The 26232-nt window shown below is 35.0% G+C and overlaps 1 protein-coding gene and 1 pseudogene across 2 annotated transcripts in view; both read left to right on the forward strand.

Annotated features, from left to right (window-relative positions):
- The window catches only part of CDH18 (cadherin 18), a 1048863-nt gene that overhangs the window by 16977 nt on the left and 1005654 nt on the right, over positions 1–26232 (forward strand). The window lies entirely within an intron of this gene.
- Positions 12996–13544, forward strand: LOC108400164 (tubulin alpha-4A chain-like; annotated as a pseudogene).

The raw sequence follows: 26232 nt of genomic DNA on the forward strand, positions 1-26232 counted from the left end.
ATTAGGGATAAGAACATCTTGGGAATGCTGTAAACCAAGCATCAAATCATAGACCCTCCTGTTTGTAATGTTTTCCACCACCAAACCACCAGACATTTTATTCTGGTCTCCTTATGTGTAGTACTTGGGTTCAGGGCAGCTCAGAGGTTGTTCTTATCTCTTTCTCTATAGTTTCTCTAAGTCATTCCTTGCTCCCTAACTTATTTATAAGAATGCTAGGTTCTTTTGACATTGTAGTCCAGAGCTATTCATCTCTTCCTTACTTTTACTCTCAAGCTCCAGGCTAACCCACAAAGGCTTTCAGAAGGTCAAAAGCCTCTATCAAACCAGAGGTGCTCTCCTTAGCAGGCACTTGCATTTTACATTTCTGTATATATATTTTCCCTCTCTTTGCCCCAGGTTGGATTGTAGATGTGTCAAGTTTTCCACTGAGTGGTCATCTTTTCCTTCATTGAACACCTCAGGGTTGGACATTGAATAAAACATGTCTGATTATTATAAAACTATCTGTATCAAGCCAGAGCATATGTCTCTGTTATTTCTACTCCTTGGAGCTTTCCCTGGGTCCATGCAGCACATGTCTAATGCTTCCACATGGAACTTTCTCATTTGTTAGAGCTATCTTTATGTAAGCCTTCACATTCTAGTCACTCTTCTTTGTAATATTTTCCCTATGGTGTTATTAAAATAGGGTAGCCTGAACTGAATATACTGGTGTAGATTGGGCCTTGTCAGTGAAGGATAAAGGGTGTAGCATCTCCTTAATTTGAAATACAAAGCTTAATGTAATGAAGACATATACTGTTTTCTTTGTTTTTGTAGCTACAAAGCAGTTTACTGAATTTATAAACAGTGAAAACCTGAGTTTCCTTCAAATATATTGCTGCTATTATTAGCAGTAAATTCAGTAAACTGGTTTATGTGTGTATATATATATATGCATGGCATATATACAAGGTATATATATATATACCTCCCACCATGTTTTTGTAAAACTATCATGACATAAAATTCTCATTCTTATTCTCTTTACTCTCAGATTTTTCTCAATTTACTTGATCCAATTCACTTCTTAGCTGACATTATTTTGGATTTCTTCACTTCCAAACTCTGGTCTGTCTTTAAATATTCTCTATAAAATACCTCTAAGTATATGTGAGGCAGAAGAACAGTAAAATATTTCTTATGAGACTGATAATGACCAGTTTTTATTTTGTGCCTACTACTGTCAGGTATATGAATACATCTGAGTTTCTTGAAGTCTTCTCTTTTGAGTGTTTTAACTTTATTTTCATATTTTAATTTAGGAGTTCCAATGAGTATTCTTATCCTCCAAAGACTCAAAGAAATACCCTCGTTTCCTTTTAAGAATCAGTTTTCTCAACTCTGAGGCATATTATTTATGATAACTTCTCTTTGAATTATGAATATCTCCTCCTGATATTCCACATAGGAGTAACCACCATAAAATATCACCAAATACTGAAATTGTCACATATAAGAGAAAAATAATCACCATATATTTCAGAAGAGAACATTGCACAATATCCTGAAATTAACAAAATGTGCATTAATCCTTAGATAGACTTATTGTTCAAGAACCATTTACTTACCATTTACAATTTAGGCTGCAAATTAGCAAAGGGCAAAATACAGTGGAGTGGAGCTGACTGATGCTTTCAAGGGGACCAAAGTCTAGTGGAAGGAAAAGGTGTGTAAATCTGTGATGACATGAGTACTGAGTGAGTAACCATATGCTCAGTATGTGAAAGGTCACACTGGAGCCTTTAGGAGGATAAAGTAGTAAGAGGTAGGAATGGCCTTTTTGGGAAAGATGTTTTATGACACAGTCTTCAATAAAAAAGCTATTGCCATTTCACAGGGAATAGAATATCTAGAATCCACACTTTTCAAAATAATTGACCCCTATGACTCTTTGAGTCTTTATATAGATTAGAGAATGTGGTCCCTTGATGCTAACATGCCTGGTGCAGAAGCAATGAGGGTCTTCAGAGCATTCTGCTGGGTGATTTCACATTTTAGCCTGAAGTTTGTGAGGGCAGGATGAGACGAGTTGAATTTCTCAAACATACTTTTATTATTCCCTCACAGAAAGTGAAAGGATCAGATTTTCAGTTAAGAAACAGTATTTGGTTAGTGATATGGAGAATGACTAAAGGTGGAGAAAACATATAGCAAAACACAAGGAATCAGTGACTGGTTGTAATGTGGGTGAAAAGGCAAAAGAAACAGAAAAGACAAGACCATTCCCTATTTTCTCTCTTTGGAAATTGGATGAATGCTAGCAGTACACACAGAAGTTACATATAAAGAAAGTGGACGGAGTATGAAAAGTAGTGAACATGATAGCTTCAGAATATTAAAAATTTGAGATATGCAGCAGAATATAACATGAATTCAATAGGCCTTTGGGAATTTAATGTGAAACCTCCAGAGAGATCTGGGAGTAAGCATCATTTATATATGAGAGAGCATGGGATTAGCTGGTAGAGCTGACAGTGGAACCACAGAGAACACCACAATGGAAAATGTGATTGTTTAAGAATGTAGACTGAGAAATAATATTAGGGAAGCAGAAGGAACCTGACAGTAGTCAGTGCCTAGAAGTCAAGAAAGAAGAGAATTTGAAGGAGCTTCCCAGTTATTTATTGCTTTGTATCAAATCATTCTGAAGTATGAGGGCTGACAAGAGTACCCATTATTCCACTATTTCTCAAGGTTTCTGAGTGTCATGGATTTGGGAAAGGCTTGGGGTGGTGGTTCTGGCTGATGATTTCTGATGCAGTTGTGGTGATATGGTGGCTGGAGCAGTAGCATATGGAAGAAGTCCTTGCATATTTATCTTTATTTAGTCTCAAAAATTTTCCATGAGATGTCTTCATATGAGCAACTGGGTCTTCCTTACTGCCAAGGAGCTTCAGAACAGTGGGACTGGCTCATGCAGTCACAGAGTTCCTGGGCAAGGTTCTGACTCATGACCTACACTACTGCCTTTTATGACTTAACCTCAGAAGTTACACAGTGTCACTTCCACAAGGTTCCCTTGGTGAGAGCCCATGCAGATTAGCATAATGAGGATTATATTCTACTTCTTGATGGGGATATGGCAAGCTTCTAGAAGAGCACATGGGATGCAAGAAACTGTTTTTAAAATTTAGTGTGTAGCTTGAAGAAATTGACCCACAATGTCATATATTACATAAATGTAAAGTATATGATAATAGTTAAACATGACCTATAGGCTTAACTCTGACAAGGGGACATTGTACAGCTGAGATAAATGCAAAAGCAAGAATTCAGCTGCTTGAGAATTGAATGGGTGGTGAGGGAGCAATGAGAGAGAGTATAAAAATTCCATTTATAAATACCAAAGATAAACAATAACAGGGTAGACTATCTACCCTGTTAAACTTGCCAAAGACTAGCTTTTTAATATGGGAAAGACTTAAATGTGTTTATATGTTGAAGTAAAATATGTAGAACATAGTTAGACAAGTTATAGCCCTCGAGTCAAGTTTGACTCACAGCCTGATTTCCTAAATAAGTTCTATTGAAACACAGCCACATGTTTGATCTTCAACAACAGAATTGCACAGTTGTGAAAGAGACCATCTTGCCCACATACCCCATAATATTTACTATATAGCACTTTACAGAAATTTTTTGCTAAACCCTGATTGAAGAGAGAAAATAGTAGGAAAATAAACATGAAAAAAATGAGGACTGATTGGTGGAGCGATATTCTTGAAGAGTTGAAATCTGTAGGATCCAAAGTTTACCACCACTGTAGCTAGTATATAGCAGTCACTGAAAAATATTCGTCGAGATTATGAATGACAACAGCTTTACTAACAACTCAATCATTCTCTGGACATGAAAGACAAAAGAATAACTATTGATCCCAATTTCTTTTTCAGCGCAATGTAGTGTAGAGGAAGGAAACTGGTATAGAAATGAGAGGGCTGCTATGTTTGAATTCCTGTTTGCCCTGTAACATAGCATAAATAATTCTACTAGGTTAAGTGTGAGTAGAGAATGCAGTTTCTCTTATGAGATATGCAAGTTGAAGACCATGATCTAATTGAGTTTCCTGAAAAGACATACAAGAGTTGACTTTTTCACTTGGTAGAATTACTACCCATATTGCGTAGCCTGCTCCTACCTGGGACAATTACTCTGTAGTTCATTTTCCTAGGAACCTAGTCAAAATGGTATTTTTCCAATATTCTTTGCATGTTAGAAATGGGATTTCATGTTCACAGTATGTTCTCAAAATTAAATTACACAATTCTATACTATGCCAATAAATATTGGCCATTGTTTTTGAGTTTCGTTGTTTATTTTGGATTTTGTTGGCAAGCCAGGTAGAGTAGCATGATGGTGAAGAACTTTGACAAGGAATTAAATGAGGAGGTAGTCAGCCTAAATGAAAAGAGAAGAGACACTAATGATATTCCAAGTAAGAAATGGCTATCACTTTTCTTATTTAGTATAGAAGAGGATAGAAAAGAAGAGAAAAAGATTTCTAATACTGTGAATATCAAGAGAAGAATAGGGTTTGAAAGTACCCATATGTTGAAGAATATGGATTCAAATATAAGGGTTAGGACTTGGAAACCTTGCAAGCTACCATTAGGCACTTATTGGAAATGATGATTCTGCTCCAAATAAGTAAATCACAATCATGTTCAAAGTCAAAAATAATTGACGTTAAGTAATAAAATAATTCACTTGGCAAAAGTATCCCTCCATACTCATGGAGATAAGACTATTTCACTTTTATGTTTTATTATACCAAACATGGAAATAAATATTTCTCTGAACGTTTTCCCCTATTAGAACTGTGCCCAGCAATAATGCAGGCTATTACAGCAATAGCTTTAAAACTGAGACTGCACCACCCCCACGGAAAGAATGATTTGAAAATGTGTGGAGCATGTCTTTGTCACAGATATAAAAGTACTAATGACATTTAGTGGCAATGAATATGTACCATCCTTCAGTACCTGGGTCAGTCCTGTGCAATGAAGAGTTACCCAGGCAATATCAATTTTGTCAAGAAAGACTGACACTTACAAATATAAACATTAACATAAAAGAAAGTTTCCTTTTAATGGAAAAGGAGATATGTGGAGAATTATCAGAATCACGATGTAGATTGGAATCTTTCCAAAGAATAAAGGTGGTTGTTTTATAAGTACCTAGAAACACAATAGAGTGTTTTAAAAATAACAGAGTGTGTTAACAAATGAAATTTATCTCTAGGAAAATTGCTAGAATCTTGATGGTGAGAAAAATCTTAAGATAATACTAAGGGGAAGGCTTCTTTTTGAGAAAATGAAATTTCACATTGACTGATTTCTTATGTAGAAACATAAGATGATTATCTAACTTAAAGGAATTTTCTTAGTTAATTCTGTATCCTTTCAATCTGAATTTATATCTTCATTTCTGAAATATTTCAAACCCTGACAGCATTTGTAATTTACAATGTTTCATTTTTTTCCTCTTTATTTGTAATTTCTAAATATAAAATTAAAATCAGAGGAGAAAAAAGTCAACAAACTAGAGTATTTTCGTTTCTTTCCTTTTTTGTGTGTGTGGTTGTGCGCATATGGGCAGGTCTGATTTGTATTGTTTGTATTGTTTTTATACTCATTTTGCTAGCAAATTTTTGATAAACAAAGTTGCTATTAACTGGAGTTCCTTGAAAATTCAGAAAAAATATTTTGAAGAAATCCCATATAACTCCAAGTATTCAGAGACTTACATACTTACCCTCCATTTAAAAAACAAACATGTTTGGAGACTTATATAAGATATCCTCTTTGGCCACTACAATATAATCCTTGCATATAAGGAGTAAGATTCTGAGGAAGAAGCAGTGAGTAGTCTGCTAATGTGACTGCCTAAGCAGACGCATGCCTGGATAGAGATGAAGATCAGTGCTAGAGAAAGCTGGTGAGCCTGGCAGGGCAAGGGTCTCTTTCTGTCTTCATTAACTGTGAGTCAGGGGCTGCTGGCATCAAATGTAGAAGGGCAATTACAATTTAAGTTGGAGTAATTAAGACCAATTTCCTCTCAGGCAGAGCTAGAAAATATAGGATAAGAAGGCACTTAATGCCTTCCCTTTGAAGAAGTAAAATCCTAGTGAGCAGTTTCAGACACCTCTCCAATAATCAGGAGCTGGGAAAGCAACAAAGATATCCCTGATATTCTAACCCAATATCTTAAATGCAAGAAAATAAAAGATTAATCTTTAAGGACCAAAAAAAAAAAATAGGATTCTGTTAAAAATTTTATTTAAAAACATGTTTTATCTCTTAACTAAAGTTTCAAGTAAGAAAGATCTAAATGTAACGGTGTTTCATTTCTTTCTTTTGACATGAAGTTACTGAGACATGTATTCATTTCCGTTCGTAGTTATAATGAATAATCAGAAACATTGGGTCTTAAAACAGGACAAATGCATTATCTTAAAATTCCAACATGGGTCTCACCAGATTAAAGTCAGGGTGGCAGCAGAGTCCTTTCTGGTGACTCTGTGAGGTACGGGGGAAGAGTGATGTCTGTTCTTTGCTTATTCAGATTTCTGGCAGAATTCACTTCCTTGTGATTGTAGGACTGGAAGTCCCGCTTCTCTTCTGTAGCTACCGAAGACTGATTCTCAGAGGCTGCTCCGTGCCCTCTCACCTGGCCCCCTTTCTCCAGTTACAAAACCAGCAAGTCTTTTCCCATTGTGAATCTCTCCTCCTTTTGCTGCTGTCGTATCTCCCATACTTCCATCCTCCTCTTGAACTTTGAGAGCTCATGCCTTTACCTTGAATCTACCATGATAATCTGGATTCGAATATTATTGTTTGTGACCCCTATTCTGTCTGCCAATTACCTTTTGGCTCTGAAGGTAACATATTCACAGATTCCAGACATGTGGACATGGACATCTTTGGGAGACTATTACGCAGCCTAACACAATTCCTTGCTATGTTTCAGGTGCTTTGCTAGGCATCAAAGATATCACAAGCAGTGAAAACTAAGATTGTCCTTTGGGTCGTAATTAGGTATGGTAAGCAGATAACCAGTAACCAGTCATATACATATAAAATGACCTGTGTTATCAGACAGAATAGGCTACATTATGTTTTTGCTCTAATAAATTATCCCATTCGGGCTCACAAGTAACAAGCCCCTCGTGCTACATATTATAATTTATCAACCTATGCCACATATTTTAATTTGTAAACTAGTGACTGTTCCATACAGTTTTCACTCTGAAATCCTGACCAAAGCAGCTGACATCATCTGAGCCTGTTGGGAAAGCATGTTGGTGCTTCAAGCCTCTACCTACAAAAATGGCATACCTTCCACTTTATACGTCTTTCCCTGGCTAACCAAGCCACACATCCACACCTAATTTCAACTTGACAGGGAAAATACACTCCTACTATGTGCTTGGAGTGACAACCAGAAATATTTGGAGACCACCAAGAATTATTACTAAGTGGATATAAATAAATGCTAAGAGGAAAGGCATATGTTGCCAAGAGAGAATTTTTCAAGGGAGTTTATCTAATCTGAAATTTCAGAGAAGCTTCCTTGGCAAGCACTTTTTTGAGCTCATGATAAAGGATAATTAGGAGGAGGGGCCTCACCAGAACTCATCCATGCTGGCACCCTGATCTCAGACTTTCAGCCTCCAGAACTGTGAGAAATAAATTTCTGTTGAAAGCCCCAAGTGCCTGGTACTTTGTTACAGGAGCCTTAACTGACTAGGACAGTGTTCATACTTGTATTCTCCACAGAGCTGGCCATACATAAGAAGTGCTATTTTCATTGTCATGGATCAAGTGAGGATAAAGATTACCTTGATGTATAAAGACATATTATTATAAAGTAAGGGAAAAAAAACAAACAAAAATAATAACTGTGAATGAAGACTCCCTAGTGTCTTGAATAATTTCAAGAGCAAAGACAGTTGAGCAATTGAGCCATTCATCAACTGTGGTTGTACAGGCATGATCTATATAAAAGTCCCTCATATTCAGATTTGCTTTGGATTCCACAGAGTAAATCTGTTGCCACAAAACTTCATTCTTCAATTACATTGATATTAACTTGAATTTTGTGTAATAACATTGTAATTTATTTTGTTTCAATTTTCTACAATGCATATGCAATAAGCCTTATATGTATAGTTTTATATTCAAATGTTCTCAAGTAATACTTAAATAATTTAAGCCAATCTAGGACCTATGAGTTTGTGTATCTGTTTTTTTCTCTTTAAAATGAGTCTGTACGAAAGTGTAAGAACATGGATCTGGGATATTATGCTACCCTCTTTGTCTGGCTAATTGTGTCACATTCCTAATACCTCATGATACACATTTCGCTGCTGCGAGTTGCTTTCCAGTACCTCTCAAGAATGGAATTAATCATATAAGTGGAATTATTCACCACTATCAGAGCAAGCATCTGTGAGCACTCTAATTTCCTGCCTGTTAGATTCTGAGGGTGCTGGGCATCATCCATTCACTCACTGAGCTCTGTCTCCACCCTGTCTGCCCTGCTCTCATCCATGAGGGTGGGTGTCATCTACAGGCCACCTTTCTCTCTGCTTTGCAGTTGGTTTTGGCCAATGTAAAGCACTGCACAAGAGCAGGAGAGGGGGAGCCAGTAGATTCAGTGTAGTATTTATTGTCTTGTTCTTCTTCTTAGAGGTTCACCCTGGGCAATGTGTGTATCTTGATCAAAAGGCACTGCCCCTGTCAAGGTTGCCCATCCCCAAACTTGCTTACAGGTTGCCAGTAGTGGTTCCTCTCCTCATCTCTTCAACTCTATGGAAGGCAATGGCTTTGAAATTACTGAACTTACTTCATTGTTCTCCTCTACCTTGTCCATAATTTTGTAAATAATACATTTATTAAACACAATTCAAATTTTCATCAGATTCTGATTAGAATTCTGACTAATCTACTTCATGATGACAGATTCTTCTAAACTTCATTTTATTTTGAGCACAGTGTGTGGAATGCATATGCTTAATAGATATTTCTTTGATGGGTAATATTAGTATTTTCTAGAAGTATTGATTAAATCAAAAATTAAAATTCAGATCTAGAGAACAACAATTCTACTGACTACACATAACTTAAAAGCTTTATCTTTCATTTATTATTTTACCCTCTAGTTTGTATTATTAAAATTCTGCAGATGAAAACACAAGCTGCCACATTTTTAATTAATAACTGTAGTTGAACCACATTTGCATAGGTGGTAGAACTCTAGTTATTAAAGTTGTGTTTTCAATAAACTATTAGCATGCATTAGAAATTTCTAAAATATATCCAGTATTGGTTTTATTATTGTTGCAATAACATAGCTATTTACAGTTGCTTTTTCATTGCATATTAACTTCAGCCATGTCCTTCTACATAAAAGTTATGATACTTAGTGTTCAGTCTTTAAGCACAGTAAGTATAATAGATCTCAACATTCAGTAAACAATTTTGTATAAAAGTATCACTGTCTTCAAAATACTTAGGCTAATCAATAAATTCTAAAGGGTACTTTGCAGAGAAGAAAATGTCATTTCAGAGATTTTAAATGCATTAAAAATTTTCATATTGAAGATGTATGAAAAATAATGTCAGTGATACTTTATCTTCACCCCCTCTCTATATATTGATCAAAAATTTGGATTGCTACTTTGATGAATTCTTTGAATAGGAATTCATCACATATGATAAATATGCTGGAGTATAATAAATACATAATAAACCATGGAAGGCTCTTCTACACATTTTTATGTGCCCATAGACCTCTGGAGCTCTCCACTCCCACTTCTATCTTAGGTTAAAATAACCTCAGCTGTCTCCTGGGTTATGATAACAGTCCTTTTTTCCTGCTTTCCATGTTTCATTCAGTCTTGCCACACACATTTTATTCTTGATGTGGTACCTAAGACAATACTTCAAAAGAACAAATTTAATCTTCTCACTTTGTTGCTTAAGATTCTGTAATGTTCCCCATAGGCTCAGGATAAGTACAAATTCCCAAGCTTTAAATATAAGATTCTCTGTTTGTTGGCCCATGCTTAGCTCTAAAACCAATTATCTTCAATTTTTCTCAAGTATATCTCTTAGTGTTCCACATTTAGTATGTCCCTGCAGTTCTTCTAAAGAAATAGCTGGAAGATGTTGGCTCTTGTTACATAGAAAGAAAACCAAAATTAGAAGACACACAGACACCTAGTCTTACAAACTTTGTATTTTGCTGAGTAAGGAGGTTAAGATATATATGTATATATATATAGTATCTATTATTAGATATTAGAATGCTACCAAATTTTATACCAATTTCATTGTTAATAATCCTTGAACTCTGGGACTTTTTGTTTTAAAGATTTTTGTCTGTGTGACTTGGCATTTTATACATAACTATTGTCCCTTTATCAAACATTTATATCTTCTTTTCTGTTATGAATCAGGTCAATAAGTAAAAGTTATAATCCTCAAATAATGCATTTTGAATGTATGTTGACTTTTTTTCTTTTGGATAAAGGTGTTTTGTTTTTGTTTTTGTTTTCTTATATGTTATAGATTCATCTCTATCTTTTGACAGACGGCATTTATGGGAATACCAAAGACCCTGCCCTCCATCAAACACAGGCAGATAATGTCAGAAATACCTTGCTACCAATGTCTAATGCTTTTCTTCTTGTGGTTTATGAATTTCAAATTCTCAGTACTGGCCAAGTGGGTATTCTACTCCCAGGTGGTGGAGAGTTTAAAACAAATAAAGTGTTTCCTCACTATGCTTGGTTAAAAAGTCCAATGGCAAATCTCGACCTTGTTTACTGTAATAGCACTTTTTATTCTTAAGCTTCCAGCTTATTTTAACAGCACGTGAGTTCCAGCTTCTTTTTTTAACCTACCCACACACAGTCTTTCTCAACTGTGCTGTGTGCCTGTGAATACTTCTCCAATTTGTGAATGTCTCTTAGAATTAGCATCTCCCTGTTTTTAATATGTTTGACCACAATCAAATCTGGCAGGACAAAGAGGGATATAGGTTTAACAATAAATCTAATCAACTGGTTCTGTAAAGCCTTGCCCATGGTTAATCTTGATCATTGAGATGAGCTATTAGTGTGTATTTACTGAAAAATCTCAAGAATTCATTTTATTGACGTTTGAAAAAAAAAGCACATTCTACATTCCAAGAGTATTTATAGAAAACGGAAAATAAAAACTAGCTTTCATTTTCCAAGAATCAGTCCCTCGGAAAAAATTTGCTATAATTAGGCCTTATTTTCTATTTCTCATAGTTACTCAGCCAGAATACACAGCATAGAACCAATGCAAATATTTAAAATATAAAATTGTGCTTGTTATACAGTGAGTTGAATTTAATTGTCATATTTTTATTTCTGAAGTAATAAATGATAAACTGGACCAAAAATAATAGAAACATCAAAGTAATCTGAATAAATCACACATTAATCATTTTCCCCCTGCTATCTTTCCTGTGGTTTTCAAAGAGTGTGAATCTGCCTTTAATGTTCTACATGCCATCCCTGTATGATATTTTACTCTTTGTAAAAAATATGGTAGAGAAAGAAATCATATTTATCAAAGTAGCAGAATGTTGAGGAGATGTGTAATTTTTTCATTTTTGTCCTGATTAACTCTGTAATCCACTTCCAAATACAACCACATTACATTTTATTTTTTTACTTATTATATATGTATTTTTTTGCTTGACTATTATGAGTACAAAGAGCTAAAATCTATCAGGTACCTGTGTTTGCATGTAAATGTCTTCTTTGCTTGATCCTAATTTGATGTCTTGAGGATATAGTGTGAAACAATGTGGCCTCCGTCTGAAACACAGAAAAAATGTGTTTCTCCATAGTAATACATGTCAAGGGGAAGTTCAAAGGTCTTTGAGTCCCCAATGAAACTCAAGTCTCCAAAAATGCCACCAGGTTCTTTGACAGTAGTATTGAAATCTTCACGGACACATTTGTAGGTTTCCTACCCTGTTGTGCCCTCAAAGAGACTTTATTCCTGGTTTTGAACTTCTTGCAAGAAAATAATGTTTATTCCAGTAGAGAGATTACCATGTACCAAGTATCAAATAACAAGTTTCAATAGTCCCATTCCAAATGGTGATCACTTGGAATCAAGAATGAAAGAGCAGAGCTCACTCTCTCACCACGGCTGTCAAAGATAAGAAGCTTTCATAAGGAGCCTCAAATGTGCAATATACTCACAATCAAGTTCCGTATTTCTTACTATCAATTTCTTCTATTGGTACATACTGGATTACAATCATCATCTCTGATATTGAGGTCATCCTCAGACTGAGCATAGCTTAAAGCTTTACTGAATGATTGGATAATTAAGTTTCTGCCGGAAGCAGCTGTGGAGTTGATTCTTGCAGCTGATCCTGAATGTTCATGGCTGACAACGAATGCTCCACCACATTTACATGAGCCCCTAGCATGTCAGCCTGAGCATAACCGCAACCACTCATAAGTGTTTCTTCTTTTTTTCCCTTTCCTGCCATCACTTACAAGCTTTGTGTTATTTTAAAATGTGATTACTCTACTGGAGCAAATATATAAATGTTGGGCTGGTACAGAATTTCACATAATGCTTGACATACATCTCTTAAAACTGTACCAGATGCATGAGGTTCAATAAAAAAGAGCTATGATGATGATTACTTCATCCTTTTTCAGGTTTGTGTGGACATGTAATTATGATTCCTAAGTTTTTCAAGATTATACAGCATTATATTGCTTTCTTGTAAAGGGTGAATTTGCCTTTCAGTTTAGTATTACCTGAAATTTGATGAGTCTATATGATGTTACTATTGCAGGTTAGGGAAAACAGTAGGTATAATGAGGCTTGACTGTGTGCACTTCTAGAAGATACAAGTCTATGTACTCTATCAGCTGACATTACCCTCACATCCACTTCCTCCTGGCCACCTATGTGCCACTCATCTCTGCAGAGAAGGCCGAGAGCAGCTGTCAGTGACAGAGGTCACCAATGCCTACGTTGAGCCTGCCAACTGGATGGTGAAGTGTGATCCCCCTCATGGTGAGTACATATCCTGCTACCTGTTGTACTGTGGCGATGTGGTGCCTAAGGATGTCAACACTGCCATCGTTACCATCAAGACCAAATGCAGTATTCAACTCATGAATGGTGCCCCACGGACTTCAAGGTTGGCAACAAGTACTAGCCACCCACTATGGTGCCTGGGGGTGACCTGTCCAAGGAGCACTGTGTGTTGTGATGCGGAGCAACACGACCAACATCACTGAGGCCTGGGCCCACCTGTACCTCAAGCTTGACCTGATGTGTGCCAGGAGAGCATTTGTGCACTGCTGTGTGGGTAGGGTATGGAGGAGGTGGGTTCTCCAAGCCCAGGGGGATATGGTTGCCCTGGAGAAGAATTATGAGGAAGTAGGCATCGACTCCTATGAGGATGAGGAGGATGGAGAAGAATAGAAAAGCTGCTCAGAGCCCACTCCTATCATTATTGCAAAATCTTTAAATAAATAAATAAATCTATATCCACCTCCTAATATAGTTAGAACAACGTGGGATACTAAAGCTTTTGTCATATTAGATGGATTTGTTCTTCCTCTTTCGGGTTAGAAACATACATTGCTGTAACTAGTTCAGGCATTAAAATTTAAACAGTAATCATTTATGCAGTCTGTTAGTTTTATTAAACAAATAAAAATTCAGACAGTTCAATTCTTTCACATTTGAGATGAAGAACCTGAGGCTTACTAGGTAAAGCAACTTGTCTGAACTCACTCTGTCAGGGACAGAGCAGGTGTCCAGGAAATTTTCAAGTTGAATTTTCCTTCCATAAAAATTGTTTTGTCATTGTCTTTCTTTCTTGTCAGTAAGTGAGTGTGCCTGGTGATGGTTGTGGGGAGTAACGTATATTACATAGTTTTTCTAAAACTGTATTTCCTAGCATAAATCCATAATTTAGCCACAAAAAAGGAAAAAATTATTTTCTAGCGTTTTCTTAAATATACTTCTACTTCCGTCCCAAATGCTCAAAAAGCCCTGTCAACTTCCATTACCTTCAAATATAAGGATGAATTTCCCATTGCATTATTACAGAAAACATATTGTCATAGAGCTTCTGATTACTGGTTTTCACATACAAAGTTCCTTCTGACTCTTTGTGAAAAACATCATGAACGGCATTTTAGAAGCTGCAAGCTAGCATTAATTCTGCATAAGCATGTAGTAATCTCATGGTTGAGACAATGTAGAAAGGCAGCACAGGAGTTTAAACAAAAGGAATCTACTTTCTCTTTAGTTTCATTACTATATTTTATTTCAAATGAAGATAGATATCAGAAAAATTTATTTTCCAAAAACTTTTCACAGATGTCTATGCCTGAGAACTTTAATTATAATATTTTAGCAATCTTACAATCAACTGAGTCCTAGAATGAGACCACTATAGTACAAAGATTAAATATTCCACAACAGAAGTGATTATCAGTTTCACACAATGTGCAATTTCAAATTATTTAACTTGTAATACTATTTTCTTCTCTACTTCACCAAGAAGCTGAGAAGCTGCTTTGAGATTCATTTATATTCAGTAAACAAAATGAAATCTCTTTCTGTCATTGCTCCCATCCTCAAAGAATGAAAGAATGTGGCAGAGATTAATGGTCATGATTAACTCCCTACAGGTTGTGGTTTCATGCCCCAGTGATTATTCTGTCTTTACTCTGCATCAGATGCTCCTAGAGCCGCATACGCTTTCAGCCACAAAGCCAGACAAGACCAAAAGGTCAAGCTGCTCAGTAGCTTGATATTCCCTCATTTTGGCAGGCACACGCCTGAAAAATCCACTGCAATTACATAATTAAAGTGTTATCATGGAGTATATATTGGGTTATGCCTTAGAGTCCATCACGAAGAATAATAGGCTGGAATCAAGAGATGAAAGTACCATTCCCTTTAAAACATCCAGCATGTCCACCTGACGATTACATTGCACAACTAGCCACGATCCGTTTGACTACAAGTAGTTTTGAAATCAGCTCTCACTCATTACACTCTCCCATTCTTATTTTAGATCATTTTGTTTTGTGAATTGTGGATTTTGAATTTCTTCCCATTTATGTTCACATTTGTTTATGTTATATTTTCAGAGAATTAGACATTTTGTCCAATGTTTCTGCACTTTTCTCTGTTTTAACAAGGAAAGTCATAATTCTGTGAATTTATCAGTGAAAAGAGAAGGCATATTTTCTACTACAAGAGAGAATATCCCCAAATTAAATTATCTAGAACATGAGGAGATTAATGTCTATGCTTTATTGGGAAAGCCTAAAAATTTAAAATAAGCCTTTTCTTAAACTTTCCCAAATCCTTCAAATGGAGTTTTGCTGAATATTATTTCATATTCCTAGGATGTATGGGACATTAAGGGGTAGTTCCCCAAAACTCTCAGTTGCTGTAGTCAAATATAAGTAGAATTAATGCCACAGAGAAGATACACAAAAATATTTCACAAAGGTAGAAACTTTGAAAAATTTTTTTTATATGCTTTCATTCTTCAATATTTTTTTCTCTCTGAAGTTGTTTTCCCATATGTCAGAATGAGTATTTGGCATTGGTTTCATTTTGCCTATTGGCTTTAGTGTCACTGTTATTCTAGATGCTCAGAATTTGAATAGGATATTTAATTTTTCATGTTTTACAGCTATATTTTTTACACTCTTAAGAGCTTAATCCTTCATGTTGCATCAGTAAGTTTTCTATTTCTGTCAGTTCTCCATTATAGAATGTTTTTATAAGTCATAATTTATAGTAACATATGTTTTGTCATATCTATAAATGTGTCAAAGTACTAATTCACATAAGACAATAACAATATAGTTTTGCAATATATGTAAAATTTAAGATTTAAGTACTCAATGTATTCAATACTATTTTTTTTAAAAAGCATATTAACATTGTTGTAAGACTTAATACTAAAGTGATAGAAATATACCTCTGTTCTATAATCATTATTATATTATAATCATAAAGATTTTGTTGCCACTTAGATAAATACACACATTTTTGGAAAAATAACTGATGTATTATTTAACTCCTTTTTATCTTATTCCTGAACTTCCTAGTTACAAAGAGCAACAAAAGTTGAGACCCAGGATGATTTTCAGATGCATTTGAATCATTATTTTTCATCTTAAGGAGGAAGTAACCTTCCGAGGTTGGGTAGAAAGTCAAATTGGAACTCATCGAGAAGCTTCAGTCTTGAACATTTGGGGTTGATTTGACAGCATGATTCCTAAGCTATTCAAAATACCATTGCCTTGGTTATAAATATAACCTAAAGGGTCATTCCACAGAGCTTGAAATTCTGACTGGGCGTAAGGTAAATGGTGGGAAAGACTACTGCAAACTACTATCTGATCTCAGAAATAAAGCCACAACGGGGCTGATTTAAAAAATAGAAAGCAAACGTTGATTGTAGAATGTTCACATTTTCTAAAAGGGCCTATTTCCCTACTTATCTATGGATATTATTATGATTTTAATTAAATATTTACTGGTAGTAAATAAATATTACTGCCCAGTAGAATTATATGTGTGTATATACACCTAATGCACATATAAATATATATAAATAGCTACACACTCTAAAACAAATCAGAAAAATGCAGCTAAAGAAGGTGTGAAAAGTTTAAGTATGTTAAGGAAAACATTAATATTAGCATTAATACTAGATAATTGGACTAGATACTGGACAAGTACTAGCCTTGTGTGAAATGCTAGTTGAGTTATAAAGTGAGTTAGCTGAAGTATTCATTCAATTGTATTTTAAACCTCTTTGGGCAAGAGAAATAATTGAATAGAGTGGGCACAGCATGTAATTTTGTTCCATGTTTAATTTATCTTTCTGGCCAAAAATCATGTATGGTTAAATCTCATGTAATTTATTCTCTTCTCCACCATTCATTCATTCCCAACATTAATTTATTAGCAGTTCAAAAGTTAATCATACCTATAGCCTCCACATCCAACAGTGAGATCATACATGTATGGGCAAGTGGGAAAGACAGCACAAATGTTCCATGAGTAGTAGTAGGCAAAAGTCAAGGAAGCAATACAGGTTGAGTCATGAGCCAAGTGATCTTCAGGAGATCACCTTAGCTTTCTAAAGCATTGTGCTAGGTGGTAAGAGGGTAATGAAACATCATATAATCTTGTTCTCTTCTGGGCATTTGCCCATAACACAAAAAATGTGCGGAAGAAATTAGACCTTTATGAAAAAAGCAAAACTTTACTTATAAATTATCAACTCTGTGATGGTTTACTATAATATTGTAGGAGGAAGAGAAATCCATGAGATCGCCAAAGCCTAGTGCACAACAGGTCTGAGAGAGACGAGTACCACGTCAAAGGATAACAGGGAGGATGGTGAGCCTGCCTGCCACACAGCAAGTGGCTGCTCAGAAAGGGGAGCAAAGCAGCTCTCCCCACTTCCTGAGTTTTTTTTTTTGCAGATTTAGAGACATTTAGACGACCAAAGGCTCCAACTCGCTTTTTTCATGCAGAAGGAAGCATTTTCATCTGCATGTCCCTCCCCAGTATCATCTACAGCACTACAATAAAAAATCATATTAATTTGAAGCAGAATGAAGCCCAAACCACTAGAGGATCCCCCTTGAGTTTCCTGAACTGTTAAATTATAACCATACAAGTTACTCTTTTGCCACTCTGTTTTTCCCCATCATCTTCCTCTAAATTGAGAGGCTTCTTTGAAATGTCCCATATGGTAACAATGTGCAGTGGCGTAGGCTGACTCAGTTTTACCAAGCTCCTCCTGGAACTCCCATTAGTATTACCATTTCCTGGTGGCTCCTAGGAAGCACTAATTTCCAGGTGCTGCTCAGGATACATAATCAAACTTTAGGAAAGTTTACTCCCGCCAAACACTTGTCTCATATTTTCTCTTAGCTGTTTCCTTACTGGTATTCTCTAATTCCAAACTCTTGGAGGAACAATGAATATGTTCATTAAATATTGAATCAGTTGATAGAAGGGCTTTGCTGTACCCAGTGAGATATGAAGTAGAGCAGAGAACTAGTGGCATGGGGTTCTTTCTGAGAATGGTTTTACTGCCAACAGGTTCAGTTAGTCTTTAATGGCAGAAAAGAAAAAGTTAGAAATTTGCCCAATATTTAAAAATTGAAAAATATAATTTAACCCCTGTTGATATTTTCTGGTATTTTGTTTTATTTGTCCCTTCTCCTTATTTAAATTAAAATTTAAGAAAAGTTTTTGTTTTTCATCCAGAAATAGTGTAACATTCTAAAGTCTATTTAAAATACTGCTTTTTTAATGAAAAGGAAATCATGTATATTATAATAAACAGATGATCATTCAAAGGAAGTCAGATGTATATTATTTTATCGAATTGTAAAATGATAGGAAAAAATTAATCCAGATAGTTCTCATGGTCTCTGAAGAAAGTTCAATAGATTCCTTAAACAGAGCCACAGAAACTGTGAAGTAGGGAGTCCCAGCTACCTATGGATAATGAAGACTTAAATAGGTATTTAGGTTTTTACACAGCAAGTTACTGAGCAATTTTCTTGATTCTAATTCCCGTCCACTGAAGAAATAGTTTGAACACTGGGCATATAATAGCATCATACAAGATCTTTTAATGTTTTTCTTCACATAGTTTTTCTGATTAGATTATGTATCAGCAGTCCTTTAAGATTTGTAGGTGTTTCTAATATGCAAGCAGAGTTGTAAAACATTGTTACAAGTGAGGAAGTCTCTGTGGATGTTAGGGACTAAACCACCTCTCTATAATAAATTGATTAGCTTTATTCCTCCAGTTTTGAGTACCATCTGTGACAAACCCTCCATGTTGCAGTGCTTAGGAGAATGTATAAATGAGTCTTGATTTATATTTTCCATCAAGATTATTGGAATTTGCCAACCCAGAATCTATCCTGAACATGAACAGTGGCCTTTTTGATAGAGGATAAGTGTGTCTTCTTTGAAATACATTTTATTAATCTATGAAAGCATAGTGGTTCTTCTGAAATAGCATGCATTATAGAAATCCTTTCATTAATAAAAATGTTTCACTTCTAGAAAAAAGTGGATGCCTAGGGATTAGGTACTAGATAACTTCAAATTCACAAAATATCTTTGTTCCTGAAAGAGTTTCGATTAAAAAGGATTTTCTAAGTGACAAATACATATTTCAAAAATTAAACATCACTATGAAAATCCAATATTTGAGCAAATATTGCCTTTATTCAAAACTGTGATGGGATTTAATTTTTTTTCACTAGTGTTACAGGTCTTTGACATATTTAGTATTGACATCCTCACCATCTCTTTTTTTTAAAACAGCAGAATGCCATTCAAACTGGAAGCTATATTTTCCCAACCTTCATTTTTTCCTATAAACAAAAACTGCTTCCCAATCTCTTAGGTTTTATAGTCAATAAATTAATTCAGGCTAATATAAACAACATTCTCCAACTAATAATTGATTATTACATTACAGGAAAGTAGTCAGATAATTTCTGTAGGGTAAATTTCTTTAATCAGCATATAGATAAGGACTTCCATGTTTGTTCATAAGGATAACTGCTGTAAGAATTGTCCTCATGCAGTAAAAAATAAAACTGGAAAACCAGAGAAAATATATGAAACAATAGGCTTAGACATTGCACAATAAACAGCACAGGACTGTGGTTCTTAAGGAAAAAGAAACAAATAAGGAGAGGTAATTTCCAGGATGCAGTGTAGGCAGTAGAAAACATAATACAGCCCAATTTTCTGTCTGAGTTAAGGAGACAGACATTCAAATCTGGAGAGGTAAAGGAGGCTAGAATTTATGGGGACAAAGATGCTGCACAGAAACCTCCAAAAAAATTCAATTTAGTCTGAGAGGAAATCAGTGAAAGGTTAAGAAAACCATGAGGGATCAGATCAGTAGGCAAATCATTTCCCAGAGCCAGGAATCCTTTATGACCCTAGCAGTCAGAAGGGAAAGGCCTCTATCACATGGAAGAGTGGGGAGGTTGCTCATAAGGGCTTTACATGATAAGTAAATTCTTTCCCCCCCAGCAAAATCTATTCTTCTCACCCTAATCCCTGGGCACTGGTTGTGTTATATGGCAAAAGGACTTTACAGGTGGATTAATTCCACCTGTAAATTGCCAGACTTTAAAATAGGGAGATTAGCCTGGATTATCCTGGTAGACAAAATGTAATCACATGGGTCCTCAAAAGTGGAAAAAGCAGAACAATAGAGATGTGGCCGCAGAAGAAGCAGGAGAGATCTGAAGCAGGATGAACTTTGACCTACCATTACTGGCTTCTAAAAGCTAAAACCAATCCTCAGCTGCCATCAGTAAATTAACCTGCACCTCAGTCCTACAACCAGAAGGAACTGAATTCTGCCAACAGAATGAAAGAATAAGGAAACAGTTTTTCTCTGATATATTTCTGTTGAGATTTAGTAATATATTTAGTAATAAGTGGTTGTTATTGAAGATTGTTTTCTTAATCCATGTATTTTTTTGATAGTATATTTTTTAACAATTTTTTCACCCCAAGTGAAAAACACACAATGAGAAAATACTATTGTTGCCAAGGAGTTCTGATCATACAAAAGCAGGCAATAGTCATAAGCAAAGGGCAAACCTTAAGAACCAAATAATGAAAGATTTGTTAATGCATATTTACAGTAAGATAATACAAAAAGCCCAGAAGTTACATATTGATGATATGCTATATAATTTGCTGTACAGATTCAATAATATATTTTAAACCACAAACAGGAGGAAGAAGAATATGCAGTGATTAAATGCTTATGAAATATGACATAGGATTTAAAAAACTCCAGGCTACTTATTTCCATAAAGAAAGACCAATAGCTAATTTTGATAAAACTCCTAAAGGTTTGACTACTTTTCTTTCTTTCTTTATTCTTTCATTCTTTCTTTTCTTTGTCTATTTTTCCTATTGCAGAGAATGTAAGTGCTTGTTCTAATGCTCTACAGTGAATGAAAAGTTACTGACGGTGTGGTGAAGGTGGGCCGGTGGGATACAAAGAGAAAAAAATTCAAATTAAGGGCCAATCTGTTTAGAGCAAAGTCATCAAGACAGTCTGAACAACTTAGTTTTCAGTTAGGAAAAAAAATTGATTTTTTTTCTTGTGTATCTCTTTTAAAATATCCAACCTTTTCTATGCATAAATGGTTTAAATATTGTCCTCATCAGGACTGACAAGGGCAATTTTTGCTGTCCATGGTGTGTTTTACACTGATGTATAGATAAATATACCTACTCATTTAATCTTTAAAATATTTTATTTGATTATTCAATAATACTTTTCCTTATGTAACATCAAGGCACCAGAACTAGTAACTTTAACTTTCAAGCTAGATTGAATCAAATAACATACATTAACTAAAGAAACATCCATTCATATTGCAATTTTGTATACACAGTAAAGGATAACCATAGCTTGCAAAACATAGAATCAACTAAAAAATAGTTGTTTACAAAGTATGTTTTAATTATTGCTTTTGTTTTTATTTACTATTTGCAAAGTTGTACACTTTAATGTTGGCAACCAATGTGGAATGAGTGAATTGATATAATGTCTTACTTTTAATGTACTTTACAGATGCATTTATGAAAATGTTAGAACATAAAAAAGGAGTAAAAATTTGTGTGTGTGTGTGTGTGTGTGATGTAAGACCATTTAAAATTTTTAAACTATTTAGGACCTCAAAAGCTTTTTTATTACATATAGAAATCTGAGCTATTTTGAAGCAAAGTATGGGAATTTAAGTCTTTCTATGGAAATTGGTAACATAAATACAAACTTTAGATTAATATAAAAGTCTGATTAAGCACTCTTTATTATATCAATTCTTACAAGGGTAGTGCTATTGAAAAATAAAGAAAATCAGATGTAGTCATCATACAAAACAAAATTGAAAAAATTTACATGAAGAAAATAAGATATTCATATTGACTTTTGCAAAGTTAAAAAAAATGATAAATAAAATAACCCAGTAAAAAGGATATTCTCACATCAGGAGTATCATGAAAATGCAAGTAATATTGATGACACATTCATAACCAGAAATAGAAGGAAGTATATTTCTTTAGACATTGTTTCAGTGTAGCATATTTTTTATTATCTCTACTCACTTGATTTACAAATCAGGCAACTTTGCATTATTTATTCATTTAAATAAAATTAAGGCGCAGCTTATTTGAATACTTAAATGAGTAAGAAACACTTTTTTTTTTGCATATCTACTGCTTGCCTTGTGTAAGCAGCACAGTTGTAAGATGTAAGAGATGTTTTTTCCTTCTTTTGAAGGGTGTAGTAATTTACTAAAGCTACTGTAATCTACAACTGGGTGACTTAAACAACAGAAATGGATTGTCTCACAGTTCTGGAGCACTGAAGTCCAAGATTAAGGTATTGGCAGGGCCAGGTCCTTATGAGGACCGTGACAGAGCCTGTTTCATGCTTCTCACCTGTATTTTAGTGCTTTGCTGCCGATCCTAGGAATTCCTGGATTGAAGCATCACTTTGTTCTCTTCCTTCTTCTTCACATGCAGTTCTACCCGTGTGCATGTCTGCTTCCAGATGTTCCCTTTATAAAAGGACCCTAGTTATATTAGATTAGGGCCCAACCTAATGACCTATTTTAATCTGCTTGTCTCTGTAAACAGCATTATCTCCAAATAAGGTTACATTCTAAGATACTGGGGTAAGCACTTTAACATATGAATCTTGGAGTACTACACTTTAACCCATAAGTGGGAGTTTCAAGTCTGGGATGGGAGAAGATTATTTATGGAATAATTTTTAAATATTCAAAGCTGTATAAAAATTTGTACAACATTATAGAACAAATTGAACATTAAGGGTGAGATGATTTATTGTAAATGAAACAAATATTGTGAAACTATTACAAGAATTTCTAGGAGGCTTAAGATTTTTAGTTAGTTGTAGAAGAATTTAGTGATAATGAACTGCCAAAAAAAGATGTATTGGCAGGAAAAAAAGACATAGAAATATCCTGGACATACTCTAGCACTGTTAAGTAAGAGACAGCCAGAAGTGAGATTAAAATATATATATATATATATTATATATATATATATATATGCAGATGGACTTGGGCCTCTGACCAGACTTGTCTGCAAAAATAATATTGAGGATTATAGAACTATGGGAAGGTAAGTTAATGGAAGTCATGAGACCTTGGGAGTTTTGATTCAAGTACTGTAATGTAAGAAGCCACTTGATTTGAAGAGCAATATAATAAAAATGTTTCTGGGAATTGACTTCAGCATTATGTAAAGGAAAAAAAGAAAGAGAATCTCAGAGAAGTTTGGCAATTGTAGCAAAGAAAACACTTGCTGGTGACTGTATGTATAAGTAAATAAAGAGTGGCTATAGACACAATGGCAATAATTTACAATCAGTAGGACTTAAAATCTGAAACCTGAAGTGGGGGTGGAGGTGGGGTGGGTATTTTCATATATTTTTCAATATATATACATAAAAATATACAAGTATTGGATACTGTACAGGAATCATGTGATTTTATAGAGAACCTTTTCTGTCTCGCTTTTATTTTTTTTCCTCTAGGTTCTTTACTAGTGAGAAAATAAGTAATGGCTCTCAGACCTTTTGTCCTTTTTTTTTCCCATTAATCTTCCAATATAGAATTTAAAATTTTAGTTATTAAATACCTTAAAAATATTTTAAAATATAGTATGTGTATTTGTTCACACACACATGCACATACACTTGAGCAGGACAGTTTGATAATTTGGTCCTAGAAGAAAATGACTGAATTAAAACTAACTGACAAGTATTACTTTTTGCTATTCTCACTGTCAAACAAGAGACTCTTTGTCCTTCTTTAAATTCAAAGAAAGATGAATACTGAGTTTGAGACTTCTAAGTCATAAAATACTTCCTAAATATGAAAGGTTTAATAAATCACTTAAGATCTTACCTTGGTATATATCATGTGTGTGTGTGTGTGTGTGTGTGTGTGTGTGTGTGTGTGTGTGTGTAGTGGGGTACATAGAACAATTAGGGTATAGAGTTACCTTACGTCTTAGATGAGCAGGTATAATACAGTTATTTTACTTTTGGCTGATCCGGTTTCTTTTTACAAAACCCATTTGTTGATTAGTTGTAGAAATAAATTTGCCAAAATCACCAATACAATTTTAAGTTTAGTGAGAAAACTACTTTGAATAGTCCTCTTTGGTCATAATATTGGTCTGAATCTCCATCTTCCAGGTGGCAGGCAGCCCAGCCAGCTCCTCCCTTCCTTCCTTTGTTCTTTCTATAATTTACAGGATGGAGGGAGAGGCATATTCGTGGGTGGTATCTGGAAAGAGTGGGTGTCCTGGAGCATAGTGCATCTGTGCCTTCTAGTCTCCAGGATCCCCCTTTTTTCCCTTCAGACATTTGTGGTAATTTTGTGGCTAATGTTAAGTCTTGTGTAGACAGATCCATAGGGACTCTGGCCTGAACTGATCTCCCTTCAGCAACTCCCCCACATTACAGACTCTTAGAGGTCTGGCTTTAGTAAACATTAAGCCTATGCCATGGCTCACTTAGCACCATTATCTAAAAAGACATTTCACTCCTTCTCTGTCTAGCAAATTCCCCAGCCTTAATCTCAGGGGTTTCTGAGATTCCTCCCAGAACAAAGAGTAATTCCATGAAGTTAAATCTCTGATCTAAAAACAGGGAGTCTCAGTCTGAACATGCTACATCATTAGCTTTGTTGCTCTTCAAGGTGTTGCCTTCAAATTGTCAGGTAAGGCATAGATTCATGAGCCACCATCAACCCTCAGGATACCTTCAACCACCTAATGAACATGACCTTCCTTCCAGGCAAGATTCTAGAGAAGGAAAATAACAGTTAGTTCTAATGACTTTACTGTCTTGTTTTTCTCTTTTTGGTGTCTTCCCATCATTCCTGGGCCCCCTTCTGACTTGGAACAACAGGCCATTGCTAACTAACAAGGAGCTCATGTTCAACATGGAGAAACACACAGACTTGAAACCTCCAGGTTTGGTTGTTGGTAGCTCAAAGAATAACCAAGGAAACTGGAAAATCCTTTTCCTCTCTAAAGGACTCGTTTCTCACCTGTAGTATCTTGCAGTGCAATCTTACTTTTCATGTAAAAGCTGAGTTTTTCTAGCTTTTTGACTAATCTTCCCTGACACCCCAGTCTCCACTAATCCTCACATATCCGAGACAAAGATGGATCGCCCCATGCTGTACAAGAATAAAAAGATAGGTAGATTCATTTTTAAAATGTCATATTTCTAAATATAATACTATACAAGGTTAAAATTTACCAAATATGTGGCATCCAAAAATACAATTGTGGAGAATTCTGGGTCACTGCAGAGATTAGTGAAAACCATATTTTTCAAGTCAGTCAACCTTTCACAAAACACACAGATGTCAAGTTAGAGAATTGATTTTGTGTCCAGTTGATCATATATGGAGCTAAGGAAATCTCAAATAACCATCAGTTACTTTTTCCTTCCCTTGTACCAAGAAAATTAGAACTTTAGCCAGTCTTTTCTTGAGAAACAGTAATATAGAGGAAGAAGCCATGAAGAGTTCTAGGGTAATCCACAAATACAAAACCACAACATATGTTATATAGCACACATGCAGACACAGGCATGGCTATGGATATTTCATTTTTATCACAACAATAGTCCTTCTTATTGTTATAATATCAGTTTTGGAATTTCCAGGCTTACTAATGAAGCTTCTACTCTTCATATGTGGAAATCAATTTTGCATGCATTAGAGTCTTGGCTCAATTACTAAATACCGATTTGTTTTTATAGGTCTAATGCTCTGAGAAATTACATAATATTCAGATGGAGTGGAGTGATGACAATGTAGAGGAAAATGATAAAAAGAACAATGACAAGATTTAGGCAGTCATTGCATGGACACTTAATAACTCTCTCTATTACTGATATTTAGCTTACTCTTTTGTTCACTATCTTATATGTTAATTCAGCATATATGCATTTACCTTGGGGGATTGTGTTCATATTAGCTATAACAGAGGTAAGATTCCT

Source organism: Manis javanica, chromosome 1 (genome assembly GCF_040802235.1).
Source record: "Manis javanica isolate MJ-LG chromosome 1, MJ_LKY, whole genome shotgun sequence".
In the NCBI taxonomy this organism is placed as follows: Eukaryota; Metazoa; Chordata; class Mammalia; order Pholidota; family Manidae; genus Manis; species Manis javanica.